Source organism: Leptosomus discolor, chromosome 27 (genome assembly GCF_034619465.1).
Source record: "Leptosomus discolor isolate bLepDis1 chromosome 27, bLepDis1.hap2, whole genome shotgun sequence".
Taxonomy (NCBI): domain Eukaryota; kingdom Metazoa; phylum Chordata; class Aves; order Leptosomiformes; family Leptosomidae; genus Leptosomus; species Leptosomus discolor.
In genome coordinates, this window is record NC_141417.1 from 2,077,884 (window position 1) to 2,084,641 (window position 6,758).

The window sequence follows — 6,758 nt, forward strand, 5'->3', positions numbered from 1 at the left end:
TGAGGTGTTGGGGGCGGGGGGGGGGTGTCGCCTAAAACCATCCTAGCACGAGAACGGCCGCTGCTCCTCTGTTTTGGGGCCAAACCCCGTCAGTTTGGGACAGGTGATGCAAAAAGTGCTATTTTTATCAGGCTGGGGATGGATGCGGCCTCGATGCTCCGTTATGGGGGTGCAAATAAAAAAGGAGGGGGGGGTGTTTTGGGGGGGGGGGGAAGCACCGGCTGCCCGGTCACGCCGTGCTGGGGATGCTCTGCCACCGCCATCCCCGCCTGTCCCCGTCCCTGTCCCCCAATCCCGGGGCCGAGCGCTCTAAGGAAAAAGACAGAATAAAGGCCCCCCCCCAAAAAAAAATCAAATGGGGGGGGGGGGTTTCGAGGTCCCCAAAAGCAGAGCCCAAGAGTGGCAGCAGCCGTGGGGGCAGGAGCCATCCCGGAGGGGACCGGTGGGTGTTTCGGGAGCTATAAATACCTCCCGCCGCCGCCGCCGCCGCCCGCCTGAGGTTAAATAAACCACCCGAAATAGAAACCCCGGCCCGGCCCCGGTTATCGCCCGTGTCACCAGATCTGGCCCCGGGGGTCCGACCCCTCTCTGAGCCTGTCACACCCCCCCCCACCCCAAATCGCCCACCTGAACCCTCCCTTTGTCCATCCTTGATGCACTATAGGGGCTGGTGGAGATATGGGGTCACTGGGGTGGGGAACACATCCCCAAACTTGGATCTCCTGGGGGGGATCCCGCCGGTGGCTGCTCAGAGCACCCCAAAAATAACGCTGCAACACACACACACACACACCCCCCTCCAAACCCACCCCCCCCCGCATCCTTTCTCCATCCCCAACCCAAAAGCATCCATCCCCAACCCAAAAGCATCCATCCCCAACCCAAAAGGCGACCCCAAAAGTCACCCCAAATCCGAGCAGGGCTGAGCGCTGTCGGGGTACAGCTCTGGGATTGGGGAACACCCCCACCCCCCCCCCAAAAAAAACCCTCCAGCTCCTAACGCTGAGGCGCAGGAGGGGGTTTCCACCCCCCTTTTTTTTTTTCTCCTCCATCATGAGGGATGCAGCATCCTTTGATGCGGGGTGTGTGTCCCCCCCCACCCCCCCAAAACTCAAAGGCCACCTATTTGGGGTGGCAAAGAGCCAGGGCCCCAAGCGCTGCCCCGCGGCGTCCTCCAGCCGGCACAAAGCCGCCCTCTGTGTCCCCGGCCGGAGGATGCCGGAAAGCAAAAAAAAAATAAAAAATTAAATAAATCAGGAAAACAAAAAAAAAAAACCCCATACCAAAAAAAAAAAAACCCTTTTTCTGACTTTCTGACGGGGGCCGGCTCGAGGGTCCCGCGGCTTGAACGGAGACCGGGCTTGGGCATGTTTGGGCCGCGGGGGGGGGGGGGGGCGACGGGACGTGGATTTGGGTTATTTTTAATTTTTTTTCTTGGAAAAGGAGCGGAAAAAAAGCAGCGGGGTCGCGAGGCCTAATGAGGCGTCGGGGCTGGAGGGATTAGCGGGGTGCAGGGGGGGGATTTGTGGGGGGACCCTGGCTGGGGGGGGGGGGGGGGCGGCGGGGGGCCGGGGCTGGGCAAGGTCGTCGTTAGGAGAATTACGATCAGGAGTGTCGTGGAGTGTGCAGCACCCCCCGCCTTGGCCACGGCTTCCAGTTTGGGGGCCCCAAAATTGCAGCGGGGTGGCATTTGGGGAGGGGGTGGTGACATCTAGAGGGAGAGTGTCCTCGTGTGTGTGTGTGTGTGTCCCAGGCGCTGGTAGTTGAGGGCAAGAGGGGAAACTGAGTCACGTCTCGCAGCGGGGTCGGGGTCCTCCGGGCTGAGCTGGGGGTCGCTGGTCGGGGTGAATCCTGCCTCCCGCCTGGTTCTGAGCTCTGCGGTCCCCAGCCGGGGGGGATTGGGGGACCGCAGGCTGCTGGGAATGGGGGGGGGTCCCCCAAATCATCGCTCGAAGCGAACGCAGCGCCCCAGGGATCAAAGACGGGGGGGCAAGAGGGACGTCAGGCTTAACCCCCCTCCAGGTCCTTAAATGCCAAGAACTGGACCCAAAGCGGAGCCGTTCCCACCTCCGAAGCCTTAAGCACCCCCACCTCAGGGTGGGGGGGCTGGGGGGGAACCCCAAAAGCACCCAGAGCTCAGATGGAAACTCCTCCCCGGCCATTTTTCGGGCTCCTGGTCCCACACAACCCCTCTGCAGGGCATCAGCCCCGGAGGGAGTTTTGAGGCACCAACCGCTGGTTTTGGGGTCCAAAGGGCCGCAGCCCAGGGATATCCCCCCCCCCCCCCCCTCCCCTGCCCCACATCCCCCCACCCCCCCCCCCCCGGCACAAGGGCGTCTGTGTCCGCACACGCCGTAAATCTGGGACTCGGCTTTTAGAGGAACTCGCCTAATTATTTCGCCGGAGCGCCGGCAGCCGCGCCGGCCCGAGTTTACCCAACAATGCGGATGCCAATCGCAACACGCGCCGCTCGCTGCAGCCCACAAAGGGCATTTTTGTCCCAAACGGCCTTTTTTTTTTCCTTTTCCTTTTTTTCATAGCAGCTGGGATGGCTTCGGCATCGAGGAAGGGGGTGGGAGACGGAGAGACGCTTGTCACCGTTGTCACCTTTTGCACCCGGGGGCTTGAGGCCGGGGGGGGGGGAGGGGGGCGGAGGGTTGGTGGGTTTTGCCGATGGGGAGTTGGGGCGATGGGTTGCGGTCGGGATGCCCGGGGTGGCTCGAGGAGGATCTCCTGGGAGCGGGAAGACGTCTGGGATGTGCGGCACGTGCCTGGGCATCGCGACTCCCAGCTGGTCCCTCCGCCATCGGTACGGACGTGGAGCTGCTCCGGGCGGGGCCGTTGGGCGGGTGGTCGCACCCAACTGTCCCCACGAAGGGACACCCCCCCCCCCCCGGTGTCAGCAGCTCCAGTTTGGGTCCTGCCCTTTGCTCGGGGGTCAGCAAACCCGAGGTTGGGCTGGAGGCTTCACCCCTGGGCCAACCCGCGGGGGAAAAGGCAACGGAAAGGAGGACAACCGACCCGCTGCGGCTCTGAAAGCCAACCTCCATCATCATCATCATCATCATCACCATCCCCACCATCAGTGGTTGGAGGTGCTGCGAGGAACCCCACGGCTCGGGGACCCGTCTTCCATGGGGAGAAGCTCCTCCACCCAAGAAGGCAAGGATTAGGCTAGGAAACCCAGAGAGAGGTGGCCCAGTGGCCCACGAGGAGGTCCTGGCCCATCCGAGAGCCGGGGATCACCTATTCACCCCCTAAAACGAGCGGGAAGCCAGGAGTTCTCCATCGAGGCACTGTCTCGAGGTGACCCCCCCCCGCGGCTCTCGGCCACGGGCTTTCCCCCCCCCCGCCCCGGTTTGAACCCACCTGGTCCAGGTCAACACCGGAGCCCCTCGGCACCCACCCGGCTCCGGGGACGTCCTGGCTGCGACGGGGAGCCGGGAAAAAAAAAGGGATAACTGGGGAATTTTCAGCAGATACGACTCTCGTTTCCCTCCTGGAACCCCAAGGGATGCCTAGAGCAGGAGGGAAGGATGGAGCAGGGTCCCCGGGGGCAGAAGGGACCACCTCGCCTGCAGGAGAAAAACAAACCAAAAAAAGACACAAACCCGGCTCTTTTCAGCCATAATCTGCGGCGGGTTTGGGGCCGGCGCGGTGGCCGAAGACTCCGCAACCCCCCCCAGGCCGCGAGGGCGGCGCGGGGCAGAACCACCGGCTCTCCGCAGCCGCCCACCCCGCGAGGTTTTTGGCACGAAGCCCCAGCGAACCCCCTGGTCGAGAGGGGCGGGGGGGGGGAAAAACAGAGGCCCGGGGAGCCGCAAATCCCAGGAGAGGGGCTGGGGGAGGCATCGGGGCCGTAAAATCTCGCCGGGAAGTAAGGGGGGGGGGGGGGCAGGTAATTCCCGACTTGGAGGCACAGCGCTGGGAAGGGATGAATGGAGCATTGAGGCCGGGGTGGGAGACAGCGGCGGGTGTGTTGACAGAAGCCACGCGTGCGTGTGCGTGAGGAATGCCAGCGGCGCTCACAAGCGGCTCTTTGGAAATATCGGGCGAAAATCTCGCTCCTGTCTAGGAATAAGGATACAGGAAAAAGGGGAAAAAAAATGTCAATATGACCTGAAAATCCCCAGACTGGGCCGGCCGGGCCGTATGATTTATTCTATTAATAAAGCCCGAAAGAAGGCAGGAATAAATGCTGAATGCATTTTTGGTGGCCGCAGAGGGCCGGGAGCCGGCGTGGCCGGGGAGGGGGGCGCGAGCCTCTTCGGGGTACGGGCAGCGCCGAGGCACAAGCCGCCTTTGACGGGGCCAGTTTCTCCCGGGCTTTTTCGGGAGCCAAGGAAAACAAGGGACTGGTTGATTTTGTTCCCGGGATATTGTAAGGGGCTCTTTCAGCGCAGAGATACTGTTTGGAGAGGGGTGGCGGGGGGTGGAAGCTCCTTCCCGGGGGTTGGAAGCTCCTTCCCAGGGGGTGGAAGCTCCTTCCCGGGGGGTGGAAGCTCCTTCCCAGGGGGTGGAAGCTCCTTCCCTGGGGTGGAAGCTCCTTCCCAGGGGGTGGAAGCTCCTTCCCGGGGGTGGAAGCTCCTTCCCAGGGGGTGGAAGCCCCTTCCCGGGGGTGGAAGCCCCTTCCCGGGGGTGGAAGCCCCTTCCCAGGGGGTTGGAAGCCCCCTCCTGGGAGGTGGAAGCTCCTTCCCGGGAGGTGGAAGCTCCTTCCAGGGGTTGGAATCTCCTTCCCAGGGGTTGGGAGCCCCTTCCCGGGGGTGGAAGCTCCTTCCCTGGGAGTGGAAGCCCCTTCCAGGCGTTGGAAGCCCCTTCCCAGGCGTTGGAAGCCCTTCCCAGGCGTTGGAAGCCCCTTCCCGGGTGGTGGAAGCCCCTTCCCGGGTGGTGGAAGCCCCTTCCCGGGGGTGAAAGCTCCTTCCCGGGGTTGGAAGGCACTTCCCAGGGGTGCAAGCTCCTTCCCAGGGTTGGAAGCTCCTTCCTCGAGAGGTGGAAGCCCCTTCCCAGGGTTGGGAAGCAACAAAGCCCCAAAGCAGGTTCCCGGGACGGGCGCCCCGTGCCCAGCGAAGGCGCTGGCACCCCCCATAAAGGCCTCTGCCTCCTTCCTCACCAAATTGGGCTAAACCCCCCCTTGGGCGTGGGGCTGAGCCCCCCCAAGCACCCTTTTCTTCTAACTCGAGGGGGGAAGCTGTGCAAAACCGCCCTCCCCCAGCAAGGGCCGCCCGTTCTTTAAACGGGGAACCCCGACACACGCAAAAGAGTGAAAACACACGGTGGTTTCGGTTGGTTTTTGGTGGGTTTTTTGGTGTTTTTTTTTCGTTTTTCTCAGCTCTTTCCTTGCAGTAAAAGATAGAAAAAGGTAGTAAATGAATTCGGTATAAAACACACGGAGGGGAGGAGGGGGAAGGGTACAAACCAGCCTACAAACACGACGGGAGCAAGAAGGGGGGGGGGGGGAAAGGGCGAAATCGTCGTACAAAACTACTGCTTACAGGTAGAGAAAAATGTAGAAAATATCCCTCCCCGAAAATACAAAAAGGGGACGTTATTTCATTCTGGACTGACACCCAAAAAAGGGTCTGTACAGGAGGGGGGGGGGGAAGGAGCAGGGGCAGCGCCGCTTCCCCCCCCCTCCCCTCCCCGCGTCGCGCTTGGGAATAAATTAAACCGCCGGGCGAAAGCAGCGGCGCAGCCCCCGGGGAGGGGGAAAAACATCCAGAAGCATCCAGGCCCCCTCAGCCAGGCTGGTTTTGGGAGGGTTTCAGCGCTTCTGGAGGTTTTCCTTCTTCCCCCGGCGCGAGGGGCAGGGGAGGCAGCGCGGGCCGAGGGTAGGGGTGGGGGGGAGGCGGTGAACGTTCCCCCCCCTCGAAGCGCTTCTCGCCCCTCCAGCGGCCTCTGCCCTCGCTCAAATTTTAGCCCCCGGCAAAATATGTGCAAAAAACATCCCCGAGAGCAGGAGGGGAGCGGGCAGAGGCGCTGAGCTGGGGCCCTGCAGCCCAGGAGGAAGGGGACCAGAAGCTACGGCCCCCCGAGAGGACAATAAAATCCTAATAAACCAACCCCAGCGCCCAGGAAAGTTTTGTTCGTTGTCCCTTGGAGGGGGGAAATAAGCCCCAAACGTTTGGAAATATGTACAGAAGAGTTCAAGGGGGTGTGAGCCGTGCTCTGGTTTGGTACCTGGAGTTCCATAAAGGGCTGATGGCTAAAGGAGGGCGAGACAGAGGCCTCAGGGGGAAAAAAAATGGCTCTGGGAAAGGGGTGAACAATAAAAGTGACTTCAGAGCCCCCCAGGTCGTCCCCTGTCACCCTCAGGGCGCCCCAAGGAGCGAGGGGGGCAGGTTAGCAGCCGGGGAAGGCGAGGCAGAGCTTGGGGTGGGTGGGAAAACGCCCGAGAGACCTTTGGGAGAGCCCCGAGGAGCAGAGGACACACCCCAACCCTTCCTCCCCGAGGAAGCCACCCCAAAAAAAAAAACCCCCGAGGTTTTCACCCAACGGCGAGCACCCAGAGCCACCCCCGGGCCTCCCCCCACGCCGTCAAGAGCTGCAAAAAGCGGGAATGAAGGTCCAAAGCTGCGCCCCCCCCCCCCCCAAAGTCTCAGCGCCTGAAGTTCCGTGGAAAAACAGCTCTTGAAATTCAGAAAGAAACCCAAAAAACACCCCCCCCCCCCAAAAAAAAAAAGGCAAGTGTGCTTCTGAACGTTTCCATGGCGCCTTGGTCCGTGAGTTTTCTCAAAACTAGGAGACGGAGTTCGGTGGCG